Here is a 17,768-nt window from a genome sequence, read left to right on the forward strand (position 1 = left end):
AGACGAACTGGAATCTGTTCAAGCTCAATTAGCGAACACAAGAGCTCAATTAGCCGAAAAGAGATGAAGAGGTTTATCAGATTGTCAGCTGTTTTGGAGGATTGGAGGCCGAAATTGGGTCAGTTAGGCCGAAAGAGACAATCAATTGCAGACTGCACGTGAAGAAACACAGAGAACGCAGCTGTCATTTCTGGTAAATTTAAGTTCGACAAAATTGCGCTGGGTCCCAAATTTTACGATCTTTTAAAATCAGTACCATAATATTACAACCCAGCAAAAAGTTGTAACCATTACACCAATTCCATTAAAGGCTGATTTCAAGCTAATTTGTTGAAAAAAGGATCTTTTCCGTTTGTGCCCCCCCCCCCCCCCCCGTACATTATGCCCCCCCCCCCCCCCCCCCCCCCGATACGGAGCACGCGCCATTACATTGTTAATCATTATGTAAAAATCTGGCACGTGCGTCTGGGGGGTGCAAAAATATGCGCCCCACTAAGCTGGGGGGTGAGGGGCACAAACGGAAAAGATCCAAAAAAAGCATTCATTGTGCGTTCTAACATCCCTGGTTATGCAAGAATTCATAACAAGCAAGAGTCTTGCAAGACTTTGAACTCATTTGGAAGGGTATTTTATTTTTTCTCCGGGATTAGCATTCAGGTACGTAAGTTACATGGTTTGAACAACTTAGCCAAAACTTACTTCCAGTGCCAATTAACAACCAAAAAGTAAATCTAAATTACTATTATGAAATAATTCATTAGTGTATTACTCACTATTTCAACAAACTTTCGAAAAAATTGGCATACCAAATTTTGGCTGTTGATATTTCTTAAATTGAAGTAATTTTGGTTTAAAAATTTTTGTTTCGAAAAATATATAGCATCGTCTTCCAAGTGAACTCAAAAATTTTCATTTCCTGCTTTACTAGGGATGACAGTATATCCATAGCCTCAATTTAAATTGTTATTTGAGATTAGTTTTGTTTTATCGAAGTTGATGGCTATGCATGTCTCGCAGCTATGAGGAACAAAGCAAAATGGAGGTTGACAAATCCGGGTCAATGTTTGCTAAAACTGTTGCAAGAAATGCACTGACAGCCGTTGAAGAAAATTTTTGAAACATAATTGGCCGCATATTGTGTTGAATTTGTCCAAAAGTTCACAAAACAAAATCAGAGCCACTCACTTTCTTATTTTTAAAAAGAATCGCAGCTTAACCGGAAGCGAACAGGCAAAGCACAAAAAAAACAAATAGCAAATGATATAAGAAGGCGGCTCGTTAATGTGCGTTCGCACATGATGTTCCGACCCGAACTCATCTACATTTTTGACTAAATTGTCAACCAAATGAAGAGATAACAAAAACAGATGTTTGAGTTTAAAACAATCGTTGCAAAACCTATCTACTAATTAAATTACATAATGCCATGAATCATTACAGCGCCAACGTGATCTGACATTAAAGAGATTACGCGACAAATAAAAAAAACAACAAAGTTAGCAAAAACAAAAATTTCACGGCAAAAACGGAATATCTAAATTGAAAAGCACCTAGTAACAACGTAAAAAAGCAGTCAGATAAAACCATAACTACAAAACTTACTACCTTAACTATACAGCAGATGGAGAGTTTTTTTAATGAGACTAGGTAACAAGCCGACAAAAAGAACGAACAGTGAGGCGAAACTTATAAATTAATCAACAACTTTTACACCAAGAAAATTCAAAAATCTTAAAAATCATTAGCTTTTAACTAATACAGAAAGTTATTACAGAACCAAAGAAAACCTGTCTTTGGTTAGACTAAGCCATAGAAACGAACAGAAAAGAAAATCAAAAAATTACAAACGATTTGCGAAAACACAAACTCTTGCTACCATTAAAATCAGTACCTATCATCTGAATATTATGTTTTTTTATTTCGATTGTTATTTCTTCTAATTTAGCTAAAGGATTTGCACTGAGAGATTAATTAAGTTTACTTGCGCCAGATATTAAAACCATCGGGATCTGTTATTACGCGATTGTTCTGAAAGAAGAGAAAAAGAAACACAAAAATTGGCCACTCAATAAAAGTTCAGAAAAACGCACATTGTCCAACAAACAAAATATAAGTGAAAAACAATTTCAACAGATATTTTATTTCTTGAAATACAAGAAATTGGATGGGAGCTCTCATTAATGAAAATAAGTTACAATTTGACGAAAAGAACAACAAAAATCTGAAAAAATGGAAAAATATTTCAAAATGATTTTCATAAACTTTAAGACTATTCACTATAAACTGACTGCTTCGGGTAACATCAATCATTCAATCCTCAATTACAAGCTTATGAGACCTGTCATCAATTTACGGCTACCTAAAGAACAAAAACAGCCAATTCAAGAAAAAATTTGGGCGAGAAAAGTGTCGAAGGCATTAAAAAAATGAACTTTTCACTGAAAACTTTTCTATTGTCTATTATTTTTTAAGAGCAGTGGGATTTCTGTTTTTTTATCAATATAATTTCAAAAAATCAACAAATATGAGCAAATACATTAGAACCACGAAATTTTCGAGAAGACACGTATTATCAACACCATTAAATTCATTAGCTTTCAACGGAAGCCAGTAAAAACGCTAAATTATGCCTCGATCAGAAGACAAGTTTGTTTGGCAATCATATTTCATCAGTAAGACTTATAACAAGTTTTTGACTATGAAAACAACAACAGAGACAGGCAAAAACCAAAAATTCAGTTGAAAATGCCAGAAGAAAATGTCAAAGCAATTGGAACGGTAAGCTCTTCTCTGAAAACTCTATCTATGATCCGTTGAACTTCTTCCCTAATCCAATGGAGACTATCATCAGTAGGATGATGTGATAAGACTTCAAAAAGATCCAAAAATAAAATAAAAGTACCAAAAAAATAAGAAATCTCGTGGCCTTGAAGATTTAAAACTAATAGGTAGAAGATAAAAGCGCTAACCAGATTAATTTTGGCTGCGGAGGAACGGAAAGAGATTCTGTTAGTACTCATATTGACCAAGATTTCACGAAAAAAGTTAGGATTGGTTAATAATCAAAAAAAATTTCGAAAAATTAATTTTAAACTCTTAACAGCCATTAAACTCAAAATCTTTCAACGGAGCGCAATAACTGCGCTTAGATATAACCCGATGGAAAACAAAGGTTGCTTGTCATGCGTAGATAAATAACAAGACATCACAATAAGTCTTATGACTGTGAAAACAATAACACAAACAGGCAAAAACAAAAATTCAGCAGAAAAGTGCGAGAAGAATGTGTCGAAGACAATTAAACCATTAGCTTTTCCCTGAAAGACATATCTGTGATGCACTGAACGTCCTATCTACGCCAATGGGGCTAAAATTTTTTTTGATAATGTGTAAAACGTTTGGAAATTGTGATAAGAGTTCAAAAGTAACCAATAATACAAAAATATCCAAAAAAAAAAGTAAAAAAAAAAGAATTGAAATCTTGTGTCATTGAAATCATATAACCAATAGTTAGAAGATAAAACCGCTAACCAGATTAATTCTAGTTGCAGTAGAAAGCAAGTGGGTCCTGTCATTTCTGACACTGACTAACAGTTCACGAAACAGTTTAAGATTTGTTAGTGTTCAAAAAATTTTTTCGAAAAATATTTTAAAATTCTTAACAGCCATTAATTTCAATAGATTTCAACGAAAGTCAATAAATAAGCTCAAAGATGCCCCAATAGGAATACATTTATGTTGGTCATGCATAGTTAATCAATAAGGTATCACAATAAGTGTTATGACTATTAAAACAGCAACAGAAACAGGCAAAAACCAAAAATTGAGAAGAAAATTACGAGAAAAAGGTGTCGAAGCCCTTTAAACCATAAATATTTCTATGAAATTTTTATCGTTGATCCACTGAACATCTTCTGTAAGCCAATGGGAGATATCAATATTTGGATAATGTGATAAGATTTCAAAAGTAACCAATAATACAAAAATATCCAAAATTTTTTTAAATTTTTTGAAACCTTGTGTCATTGAAATCACATAACCAATAGTTAGAAGATAAAACCGCTAACCAGATTAATTCTAGTTGCAGTAGCAAGCAAGTGGGTCCTGTCAATACTGACACTGACTAACAGTTCACGAAACAGTTTAAGATTTGTTAGTGTTCAAAAAAATTTTTCGAAAAATTATTTTAAAATTTTTAACAGCCATGAATTTCAATAAATTTCAACGAAAGTCAATAAATAAGCTCAAAGATGCCCCCATGGGAATACTTTTATGTTGGTCATGCATAGTTAATCAATAAGATATCACAATAAATGTTATGACTATTATAACAACAACAAAAACAGGCAAAAACCAAAAATTCAAAAGAAAATTACGAGAAGAAGGTTTTGAAGCCATTTAAACCATAAATATTTCTATGAATTTTTTATCGTTGATCCACTGAACATCTTCTGTAAGCCAATGGGAGATATCAATATTTGGATAATGTGATAAGATTTCAAAAGTAACCAATAATACAAAAATATCCAATATTTTTTAAAATTTTTTGAAACCTTGTGTCATTGAAGTCATATAACCAATAGTTAGAAGATAAAATTGCTAACCCGATTAAATTTGGTTGCAGTAGGAAGGAGGAGGGTGCTGTCACCCCTGTACTGAATTACAGTTCACGATAATAAGTTTATGATTCTTTAATGTTCAAAAAAATCGAAAAATTATATTTTAAGTCTTAACAGCCATTAGCTGTTCCCTGAAAGCACTAGATATGTTCACTTAATGCTCATTATGGTACATATTAGACTGTTAGTCAACGAATCTATGCCATAGGACTTCAAAACATTAGTAAAACCTCTAAAAGAAACTAAAAATTTCATTTAAAATTACAAAAACTCAGAATCGAAGCCAAAAAAACACGAACAATTCCTTGAAAACGATGTTTTTTAATGGGCTTCATTTGAATGTAAAGGAAATTTTCATTAATAGAACCTCAATATAAAAATTGATTTGCCTCTAGGTGACTTAAAAGAAGCAAAAAAATAGAAAAATTTTATTAAAAAAAGAGCTCTCAAATAGAAATCGAATTTTTTTTTGATAGTGAACTTCCCTATGAGACCAGAACCAGTATTTTTTTATCGCCTTTAGTCTATTAGGAACACAAAATTGGTTCATTTTTGGCGTGAAATTTAATTTTGATATACTATTTTTATAGAAAATATTTTAATTTTGTGAAAAATTACAATAAAAGTGAACAGATATCCCGTGTTCACACAAAACTTCAATTCTCAATAACTCCTCAAAAAAAACAAAAACCAAAAAAATCTTTTTAATTTTGAATTCTACGCTGGACCAGCTTTTTAATGATACCACTCACATTTCTCTACGACGAATATATCGATCGGCCAAAATTGACTGAACAAAAAAACCCGTTTGAGTGTATAGTTCCTCCCCCCCACAAGTGAGGTCGGAACAATAATGTCTCTAGAAGTGCAGTAGAGATCTTTTCCAAATCGCAAAACTTGAGGTCACATTCCAATTGTAGTTTTGCTTTTAGCTTTTACTAATAACAAAATTAATCTAGGTTTTTTTCACAAAAATTGTGTAAGAAGTGCGCTGACAGCCGCTGAAAATTTTTTAAAAAAGTAAATGGCCGCTTATTATGGCAAAAACTTGTCGTAATTTTAACCAAATTTCAGCACATTCAACATGTTTCTTTCCGGTCGTATACCCGTTCAAATATCAACTTTGGAGTTTAATCACCGCATTATAAAATGAATTAAATGTCAAAGTTTTTTCATCACCTCTCTTTTCTGAACAAACATTCACGCAACAAAAACAGCTACTTTTTTGCGCCATTCATTTGTCTCCAAATAAAACTCAATTGTGTCGGGACTCCAAATCACAGAGGAAATGAAGCAAAGCACAAAAAAATAAAGCTAAAATGATTACTAACTGAGCGTTGCAATTGAAGATAGTTGTTCAATTGTGTGCAGGTGAAATCAATCATCAGTTTACATCTTTAGAGTCGTGGGATGCAAAGATAACTGTGTCTAGTGGTACAGAGCGTACCTTTTATGATATATATTTTTTCTGTAAAAAAATAAAAATGGGAAAAAATGGCAAAAATTCTGTGGAGATATGACAATTTGTAAAATTTGCAGATTAGAAGCAAAAAAATCGGAGTGTGTTCATTGGAAACACGATTCTGCTGGAATTGAGAGGAAACTCATTCGTTTAATTGAAAGTCTTGTGCACTAGGGATAAAACTCAATCTCTATTTATACAAAACGTTACACAAACACACACACACACACACACACACACACACACATAGACACACTCACAGACAAACGCGGGAACAAAAAAAACACAAGCACACAGAAAAATACACACGCAAAGACTCATAGATAAATGCAGGTTCACACACACACACTTGCGCGCACACAAAAACACTGAAAAAAATACCACACGCACGCACACAAATACGATCACAGATACACTAACAGACCCAAACGCTCACAATTGAATCGCACCTCGATAAACACTGAAGAATATGTGATCAAGTTTGAACAACAAATCACCAAAATTTTTGGCCAGTTAGTGCAAAGCATTGTAACCCACGTTGAGCTCCTGGCTCAGAATGACTTATGAAAATAACCATTCAGACCAATTTTGCTTCTGAAAATACCCAGGCAGACCAAAAACACCGATGATCCGGAATTTGGCTTGTTAAAGAATTGGTGCATTCATGAGCTCGTTCAAAAGTCCTTATGAAACGACCCGTCCAGACCAAAAAGCAATATAATTCAGAGTTTGGCTCGTTCTTGTTATGAAAAAACTCAGACATTCAAACAAATTTCATTATTCAGACTTTGCCTCGTTCGTGTTCAAAGAAAAGCTATTGATGAAGATCATTAAAAAAATTCTCAATTGGTTAGGCGGTTGATTGTATTGTGCAAGTTTTTATTTTCAATTTTATGAATTCAGTCAAGTGATCACATCACAACCTACTAAATTGCGATGACAAGACGAAATAAGATGTCAAAATTTGCAAGCCGGTGGAATATCTGAAAAAAACGATGATTTTCAAAAAAAAATGATGAGATCCAGCGGTTTAAGAGTTCCTCAGTGTTCGTCATTGCGTCGTATGAACACTGCATTGTGTTCCTTATTTATCTGGTAAATTAGGAAAGTTTAAATCTGAAACAACAAATTCTTGTCTGTATTTTTGAACAAAATTTTGCCTCAATTGGTTAATATTGCCTTCAGTTTTCGAAAAATCTCTTTTTCTTTGTTCTAATTTAGATTTTGATCAGTTCCAGAGGCCTCAATACGTCTAGAAAATTTTTTCTTCTTCATCTTCACGGTGTATCAATATCACCCAATAGGCAAAAAAAAAATGAAGATGAAGACAAACAATCTCACTTTATATCATCAAAACACAGCAATTTTTGTTAACTCTTATCCTTGAGCAAAATTTTTCTCGGAAAAGCGTCCATTGTTGGTTGCACTGCATCGCAACTATAAAGAAATAATTTGAATAAAAGATAAATTTCAGCAGCTATAAAAATACCTTAAGAATCTTGAAAAAAATTCATATAAGGCTCTTATGAAGCATATTATATATGATCTTTGCTAAACATTGCAAAACAATAGAAAGAAAATCTGCGCGACTCTTATGAAATCATTTTTGTTCTTTGTATGATTACCGCGATATAGGAGAAGTTTCATAAGATAAACTAATATCAAAACTTTTTTTTCTTGTTCAACAGTTGTCTTGAAGCTCTTCAGATGGTTATTGACCTTCAATTGAAACCGCTCTCATAGAAGATCACATCGGTTGAGTTAAAAAATTATGCTACAACAGCTTGATTTAAAGGTTATTGTCACTATCCAAATCAAACTCACTTCTTACATAGCTCACTCAATTGAGTGAGCTGTGTAAGAAGTGAGTTTGATTTTGATAGTGACAATAACCTTTAAATCAAGCCGGTGCAGCATAATGGAAAAAATGTTTGGTATTGAGTCGCATTTTTTATCTCCGCGGTCGAGGTTGACCATCATTCAATGCAAAAAAGATGCAAGACAACCGGTGAATGCAGAAAAACTTTGTAAGATAATCGGTAAATGCTGTGAAAAACATAAATCAGGCGGTGAATGCGTTGAAAAAAATTATCTTCTTGTAGCGGTGAAATTCAATTAGCGATGAAATTAGCGGTAAAGTTACATTAAAAGAACGCATAAAAATAGTCCATTTTATGTGAGATAAGCTGTGAATGTGGCGAAATTACATAAATTTACCAATTAATTTATTGGTGAAATTACATAAATCCACAGCTTTGAAAAAAGTGCCAAAATTATCTGAGATAAGCATTGAATGCAGTGGAATTACTTAAATTCACCGCCTAAATTAGTGGTGAAATTTTATAAAATAACCGCTGAGAAAAAAAAACGTCAAAAAATGTGTGATAAACAGTGAATGCGATAAAATTACATCGTTAGTCTCTCGCGTTCTCTCACTCTGTCGCCTTCGTTTTGAGTCTATTTATGTGTTTCATTTACTGTGATATGTTTTTGTTGATCTCAGAACACTTAAAAAAAGTCTTAGCTTTATAGAGGTTTACTTTTTTTGGCGGATACTCCTTAAGATTTGCTCTTTTTACCAAAAAAGGCGATTGTTATTCAGATGTTCTAGTACCTCACTCGACTTTTGTGGTAAATTAATGTAAGAAATGCGGTAAAAGCGGAGAAGCAAAAATAACTCAACGCATTTCACAGCAATAACTACAAAAACTCACTTTGATTTTCTCCGCATTTCTTTCAAAGATTCACAGCATTTGTTTTCCAACGTTTATTGAATCTGTTTTAAATTCACAGGAAATAGCAAAAATATTAGTGAGAGATGGCGCAGTGGAATGAGAAGTTGTAGCACGCAGAAAGTGAGAAGCTCGAATCCATGTCCAGAAGTTTTGTTTTTTGTAAGAATTCCGTTGAATGCGATGAAAATTAATTCACCGCATTTCATCGCAAAATCATGTACGCAATTTGCGGTGAAAAAAACAACACTTTACCCCTTATCTTAAACGTTTTTTTCTGATTCTTCCTCGACCCGAGTTTTCTTGGGTTTGCATAAGCGCGCCAAATAAACTTTGCTCATTTAAATAAGATCTTTGCTCCCAACCGAAGCATGCTCTGCATGCTTCTTTTACACCATGATTGACTACAATGTGACGGCGCGTGCCCTGTAGTGGGGGTACAAACCTTGTGGGGGGGGGACGGATGGAAAAGATCCGGCTACTATCTTGTTTAGAGGACTTAAAAAACCTCCTTAAATCGCGTAGTTTTCATTAAACTGCTTTCTTTATTCAAAATTGGGGTCTTGCACATTTCCAATTGAACTATAACCCCTCCCCCATTATGGTATTTTTTACCATGATTGGGGGCTATACGTTATCTGCGACCACTAAGCTGGGGGCGGGGGAGGATATAATGGGAAAAGATTTCATTATTTGGCGTTATTTCGACATATCGCAAAAAAGTGCAAAAAAATCTGATTTTTTTTATTTGCTCTTAATAGAAGGTGAAAGAAGAACTGGAAAAAGAAAGGCGGCGATGTGAAGACTTTATCAGCCAATCAGAGGAGAGGGAAAAGAAGAACCAATCAGAGGCCGCCAAACATATCGACTCAATAAAGAAAACTTTAGATCAAAGCAAGAAGGAACAGCGAATGTATGTAAAGTCACGCTCCCTCAAATAATCAACAGACTTTTACCACCCCCAAACCCCCACCCTCGTGCAAATTATAACCCAGAATTACTCTCAATTGTTGTTTGTTAGTCGGCTACGAAAAAATAATACTACAAATTTGTAATGTGTTGCAGTAAAGAGAAGAAAATGGCACACCTTTATGCGTGTGTGGAGGAGCGAGAGAAGGAAGTGGCAAGTTTGAGAGCCAGAAACAACGACCTGCAAGTAAGTGAATTCTGGCATTTCCAAGAAGGAAAGCTGGTACTTAACCCTAGTCCAAAGTCGAAGAGAATCTTTTGCGCAAAAAATGTTCAAGATTTATAAAAGAATGCAATTATAGCAATTATAGCTCTCCAACGAAATTATAACCTCCCATTAATGTATAATTACCATGATTACGGGCTAGAAAGATAGTTTATTTAACCAAAAAACTCGGGGGGGGGTATAATGGGAGAGACCAAAATGTTTTGAGTAAAAATTGTTGTTCACCACTTTTTCAGCTAGTAAACATTTTTGTTTTTTTTTGTTTCAGGTGTATCTGACTAAGTCAATAGCAATCAGTAAACAATTGGAGAAAAGCGCCTTCCCTTGAGATAAGGGAAGTAATATTACAAGCTGAACAAAATCAATATGGATGAAAAACTGCAGCAAAAATTATTGATCGTCGAAATAATTGAAAATTAAATTACTCTTCATAAGAGATGAACTGTCGTTAGCCAAATCTAATTGATTCAGAATCCCTCTTCAGATTTTGGAAAATAAAAATATCAATTTCTTGGATGTTTTCCATGTGTGCCCCCCCCCCCCCCCCCCCCCCCAGTACGTTATGCGCCCCCCAGCTAAAGAACACGTGCGATAACATAGTAAATCATCATGTGATAATATGGCGCGTGCGCCTGGGGGTGCAAATATTATGCGCCCACTAAGCTGTGTGTGTGTGTGTGGGGGGGGGTGTACAAACGTAAAAGAACCATTTACTTTGTCAATATATATTTTTTCACTATGTGAAAAATAATGCCTTCAAGATTCATGGAGGAGGCTAGCAAATTTTACTAATTCCAGAGGCCTACATTGCACAAATTTTTCAATGATTTCTAGAAGACACATAAGCAGGCGTTCCTTTCTGTCATGACGATATCCATTCTTTTTCAAACAATTAAATTTTTAATATAACCGAAAGGTTAAAGTTTACATGCCTTCAAAATAATCAGGAATATTTATTGAAATAATCAAAATTATACCTTAATCTTCTGGTTATAAATTGATGTTACCCATTAATCTGTTTGTTCCACTATATATAAAAATCAGACACGAATGATCCTAAATGTCTATCTATTGGAGCATTTTCAAGCTGACGTTGCATAAACTCTGTTGAAGTTCTTTTGAAAAGAGATTCGTTCTCCGTCGCTCTTACGTTAAGGGGTAACTTATTCCATTTATGCATGCTCTTCAAAATCAAAGATCTTTTACTCTGCTTAGTATACATTTGCGTTCTTATAATCAGCTGTTTTGTCCGTTTGTTCTGTTTTAACTTTCGGCTGTTTGCACATTTTTTGAATGTTTCTGATCCTATCCTCTGATTCAAGTCTGTGTGGAGTTTCAATATACCAAACTTTGAAATAATTATTTCATCTGGTAGGACATGCAATTTGAGAAGAAGATCACAACGATGATCGAATTGACGACGCATATAATACACTTTTATGACCCAATTAATCTGTCCATTTATACGCTGAATGGTTTTTGCTGATAATGTTTGTAAATATACTCCACTGATTGACAAGTGAGACAGGTCTAAAAATTTGAAAACCTGCAGCCTTACTTCCAAAGGTATATGGTTTCTTCCTAGATATAGTGAGCGAATGGCGGCCGTTATTTTTTTAAAACTACATTTAAATGTGCTTCAAATGTAAATTTTGAGTCAAGACTGTTCCTAGATAACGACAACTCTCAGCAGATTTTATTAAAATTCCGATGAAGTAACTTTTGGCTCTAATTCGTCCTTGGTTGAAAAATAAAATAGTTCTTTTTTATCAAAATTCAAAATGAGTTAATTTTCCTTCAAACAACTGTCCGTCTTCAGTAAAACTTTTTCAAATTTTGTTGCAATTGTTTCTCCTGGTTCATATTGACATAAAATACTAGTATCGTCTACAAATTGAACAAACTCAGTGATGGAAGGCATTTTGTCAGTTCATGGTTCTGGAGTACAAAATTGAACTGGAAACGGAATTGACAACAAACTAATCGGCAATAGCTAATGCAGCAGCAAGAAAATATGCTAAGAATTGCATAAACTTTCTGCAACGAATGCGTTCCGGGGAACAATGGTTCGCTAACAACTAAAATTCAAGAAACCGGATACCCCGGAGAAAACATCGGAGAGAAAATCGCTGGAATTGGACGATAGAAATCCGGAAAATTGGAGCGATCATATTAGAATTAAGCAGAAAAAGAATTCGACTTCCGAAGATGAAATTATAGCAAAGTGCATGTTGGTGATTAAAAACCAACAGATGTTAGGAGAGGCTTTTAATAAAGGCAAAATAATTATTAAGCAAATTTTACTGAGGTCACCTTATTAAGCAAATTTTACTAATTCCAGAGGCCTACATTACACAAATTTTTCAACGATTTCTAGAAGACACATAAGCAGACGTCCCTTTCCGTCATGACGATATCCACTCTTTTTCAAACATTTAAATTTTTAATATAACCGAAAGGTTAAAGTTTACATGCCTTCAGAATAATCAGGAATATTTATTGAAATAATCAAAATTATACCTTAATCTTCTGGTTATTAATAGATGTTACCCCATTAAGCTGTTTGTTCCACTATTTATAAAAATCTGACACGAATGATCCTAAACGTCTATCTATTGGAACATTTTCAAGCTGACGTTGCATAAACTCTGTTGAAGTTATTTTGAAAAGAGATTCGTTCTCCGTCGCTCTTACGTTAAGGGGTAACCTATTCAACTTTTGCATGCTCTTCAAAATCAAAGATCTTTTACTCTGCTTAGCATACATTTGCGTTCTTATAATCAGCTGTTTTGTCCGTTTGTTCTGTTTTAACTTTAGACGGTTTGCACATTTTTTGAATGTTTCTGATACTATCCTCTGAATCATGTCTATGTGGAGTTTCAATATACCAAACTTTGAAACAATTATTTCAGCTGGGACATGCAATTTGAGAAGAAGATCACGACGATGATCGAATTTACGACGCATATAACACACTTTTATGCCCCAATTAATCTGTCCATTTATATGATGTATGGTTTTTGCTGATAATGTTTGTAAATAAACTCCACTGAATGACAAGTGAGACAGGTCTAAAGATTTGAAAACTTGCAGCCTTACTTCCAAAGGTATATGGTTTCTTCCGAGATAGTGAGCCAATGGCGGCCTCATTTTTTTAAAACTACATTTATATGTGCTTCAAATGTATATTTTGAGTCAAGACTGTTCCTAGATAACGACAACTCTCAGCAGATTTTATTAAAATTCCGATGAAGTAACTTTTGGCTCTAATTCGTCCTTGGTTGAAAAATAAAATAGTTCTTTTTTATCAAAATTCAAAGCGAGTTAATTTTCCTTCAAACAACTGTCCGTCTTCAAAAAATTTTTTTCAATTATTTTGCAATTGTTTCTCCTGGTTCATATTGACATAAAATACTAGTATCGTCTGCAAATTGAACAAGCTCAAGGTCACTTTTGATTTTTTCCGAAAAATCGTTAATATGCAAAATAAAATTGAGGGGTCCTAATACCGTGCCTTACGGTACTCCATGATTAACGAAAATGTGGTCTCAGACCTCATTGCCTAGTTTGACGCTTTGCGATCTTTTTTCGAGAAAAGATTTCAATAAATAAACTGCAGCCTCAGAGAAGTTGAAGCACTCTGCTTTTTTAAGAAAAGTTTTGTGAGATAATGAATTGAATGCTTTTGCAAGGTCTACGAAAATTGCTCCAGTGTTTTTCCCATTTTCATGGTTTTCTGTTACTGTCTCAGTGAAAAACAATACTGCATCTGTTGAAGATTTTTTTGTTCTGGAATCCAAATTGCTCTTTAATCAACAGATTGTTTTTATTAATGTGATCCATCATTTGGAAAAGGAGAAGGTTTTCAAAAAGCTTAGCAAAAGTTGGTGTGACCGAAATTGGTTGATAGTTGGGCACTTGTGTTGTTGATCTTTTTTTGTGAATTTATGTGACGTATGCATATTTAAAAATAGATGGAAAGACACTGTTTTGAATACCTTCATTAAAAATAAATTCCAGACGAGTACTAATCGCGTATTTCGCGACCTTTAAAGCCCACGCATGGACAAATCCTGGACACGGTGATTTACTGTTTTCTATACTGTCAATGATTCTGTATGTTTCTTTTAAAGTCAGTACTCTAAAACTGAATTTTCAGAACAGTGGTCCATCTTATGGATATTGAGAGGAACGAAATCACCAGAATATTAGCCCATTTCCGCAAACGATTTATAATTGCATTGCAGTTTGCTTTTTTGTCAACGGTTTTGGCTCCGTCTGTTTCAATTTCAGACACATTAACACCTTTTTGTGATATTGATAGACTGGAGCTATCAAACAGATTAGACTCAAGGTCATTTACATGGAGACGGAATTTTAACTGTGATTGTTAGTACCGAAGATATTGAGATATAATTCAACCATCTTTTTTTTACTAATCTCGTTTTTATTCAAAACTTCTATTCAAAAGCTTAGAAAAAAATTAACTACTACAAAATTTGTGCTAGCCCCATTTCTCTAAGGGATGAGATCAAGAGCCTGAGATCAACCTAACCGAGTGATAGAAGCATAAACTTCCTGCAACGAATGCGTTCGGGGGAACAATGGTTCGCTAACAACTAAAATTCAAGAAACCGGATACACCGGAGAAAACATCGGAGAGAGAATCGCTGGAATTGGACGATAGAAATCCGGAAAATTGGAGCGATCGTCTAAGATTTGAGCAGAAAAAGAATTCGACTTCCGAAAATGAAATTATAGCAAAGTGCTTTTTGGTGATTAAAAACCAACAGATGTTAGGAGAGGCGTTTATTAAAGGCAATAATCCTAGACAGACTCGGAAAAAGACACATAGGCAGGCACTAACCCAGAAAAGAACAAAAAGTTAGAGGGGTTCCAAAGATATTTCAACCTAAAGAAAAACAAAAATGACAAACAATAAAAACAAAAAAAATTAATGGATAACCTGTATGGAACTGCTGTAATATGAAAATGATAACGGCAATTACCTTAAAACTGTTAAAATCATGGGTACAAAAGCATCCGGACAGAAAAAAATCAGCAGCTTGAGAATCAAAAAGCTCCAATGCTTGAACTTTTCCAGAAAACACACAGGGAACTCAAAATAGACCACACAAAACACAGTCAAAAGTTTGGAAAGGAATTAAGTTAATCATGAGCAGGAAAAAATAGAAAAAAAAGAGTTAAAAATATCTTCAGAACGGAATTTGGCGTTCAAGGAAAAACAATAGCAGGCCAGCCAAAAACTCGATAACAATGACAAAAAAAAAACATATTTAGAGTTAAAGATGACAACTTATAAAATGCAGCACTGACGAACAAGAGTGCGTCGAAAGATTTGACCAGGATAAGATCATCGATTTTTAGGTTGAATTTATTAAATATCAAGAAATTACCATTTGCTTGCAAGACACTCTATGTCGATGTCATCATTAGAATTACTGATACCTATAGGAACTGACCAGACCATATTTTCGGACACGTCTTTTGTACTTTTATCTTTTAAAACAGAAAAAATTTTTTTTCAATCACAACAATTTTTAAAATCCAAACTAAACCAATGACTAAATCATTAAAAATTTTGAATTATCCATAACAATACAGCATCAGTATTTGGTACAGATATGACAAATTTGAAACCGAAGAGATAAACGTCAACATGAAAAAACATAGTTAACCAACAAATTCTGATATAAATTAATTCGAGAAATACATTTGTGCGACCACAATAATCCTTATAATACAAACTTTGCTCATAAAACTAGAAAGGCAGTATAATGTTATAAGAATGATCAAAATCGCCGAATGTAGAGATTACGTTTTGAAGCTGCTAAAAATAACCCTGATAACAACTCTGATAAACACTTGTTTTTCGCGGTTAAAATTAGGACACTTTTGCGAACACGGGAGACGATATTCTCTTCCATTTTGCCGGTTTCTGCTAAAGTAGCTATTTTCCGCAATATTGTACCACTTTCAATGTATTAACATAGTAAAAACGAACACGAGAGACACCCATCGGGCAGATCTGACCTTGAAAATTCGGGTATACCTCTGCACTGTAATGAAGGAAGCTGTAATCGACTGATAATGTAAAGCCAAATAAAGGTATAATAGTCCAAAATACAAAAAAACGAACTAGATGATATTTTTTGAGAAGGAGTGATCGAACTTGGGGAGGACAAATTCATAGGGCCGCTAGTCATTATCGACAAATTGACGGCTCAGTTTAAGTTGTGGTAGATGCAATCGAAACATACAATTATATTCTCCAAAGAGAAATACGAGTGCTTAATATTCTATACAAGAAAGTTCAAATCTCCATTGAAATTTCAGGAAACAAAGAGGTGACGCTATCTATGCCTGACTTCTGTCAGTCTAAAGTATGCATCCAGGCAATTCAATTTACAGCCTGCTGTCAGGAATCACTGCAAATTCAACATGACCCAGGTCTGGGTACAGACTCATGAAAAGACCGTCTAAGATCGTGCTCGACCCAAATGCACTATGAAAAGGCCGTACTCGACTCATATGAGCTATGAAAAGTTTTTTGCTGGACTTCAGCTCGACCCATGAAAAGATATTAGCTCGCCTTTAACTAAGAAGCTCGTCCGTGTAATTATAGTCAATATTGCCCCCCCCACTAGACTTTTAAAGTCTTTTCTTAAGTCAAGGCCTAGGCCTGGGGACAGATTGAGGAATTAAAGAATACTACGTACTAATCAGAAGTCTTTCCGTTTAGACGTGCCCAATACCTTCCAGGAAAAACTAACAAAACCCTAAATCTCCGAACCCAAGCATGGCAGCACAATTGAGTGTCCACCTCAAGTACAAAACAACAAAAACACGTTGACGCAACAAGCGTATTTGCGAAACAACAAAAAAAGATTTGAAACCTCGGCAGAAAAGACCAAAGTGTTCTTGTAAAGAGTTAACAGTATTGGGTATATTATCGACGAAAATGGAGATCACCGATAAAACGAAATAGCAGACGTTATTTTCGGGACTACCGTCATAAGAAGAAATTAAGTGAGATCCTGTTTCCTGAAGTAGTCCAAAACATCTGGTAATTCAACCCCGAAACCAAAACCACAGCAAACCACTCGCATTTTTACACTGTCTCAAGTGTTTGAAGCCCTCACTTAAGCTTTGGGGAAGCCCTCACTTAAACTTAAATAGATGGGCTGAAAAAAGGCTTAATGACTTCCAGGTATGAAAAAGTACATTTCATGTGGTTCAATTCAATTATTGCCCTCTGGCGGTCATTAAAAAATAAAAACTGAAAAGTGTCAGCCGAAAGTCAAGCGATGAAGAGCTGAAACAAAGTTGAGGTAATTATTTAAAAGAAAATCTGTTAGAAAAAGCCAAATCAGTGCACGATGCAGTTTAGAAAAAAAAATATTAAAGAACAAACAATCCCTCCTTGTACTTTCTCAAGTTTTATCCTTTCCAAATTATTTCAATGGAACCTCACAATTCTATCTAACGCAGTTTTTTGTTGGTCGTCATTTTTTCGGCCAAATTTCACTGATTTATCAAACCCTGTATATTTTTTTTCAAACCTCAACCAAATTGATTTTTAGGTTTAGAGAACGAAACTCTCAAGAAATCACATTTTAACAGATGGAACAAAAGATTGTCATTCGTAAGCAAACCAACTTATCTCGGTTTTTCATCAGGCAAAAAAGAAATGATGAGCGCTGGTTGCGGCCATGTTTTTCCACTAGAGCTATAGGGGA

General features: G+C 34.4%; 1 long non-coding RNA gene across 1 annotated transcript; it reads left to right on the top strand.

The window, feature by feature from the left end:
• The first annotated feature begins 6 nt into the window (after nt 1-6).
• On the top strand, nt 7-10,522 carry LOC142350757 (uncharacterized). Its single transcript, XR_012760905.1, has 4 exons — nt 7-193; nt 9,575-9,726; nt 9,879-9,969; nt 10,277-10,522. It is a non-coding gene; the product is annotated as an uncharacterized LOC142350757 (long non-coding RNA).
• Nucleotides 10,523-17,768: the final 7,246 nt, after the last annotated feature.

The sequence above is a fragment of the Convolutriloba macropyga genome, chromosome 12 (assembly GCF_964194025.1).
Source record: "Convolutriloba macropyga chromosome 12, txConMacr16.3, whole genome shotgun sequence".
NCBI lineage: Eukaryota > Metazoa > Xenacoelomorpha > Acoela > Convolutidae > Convolutriloba > Convolutriloba macropyga.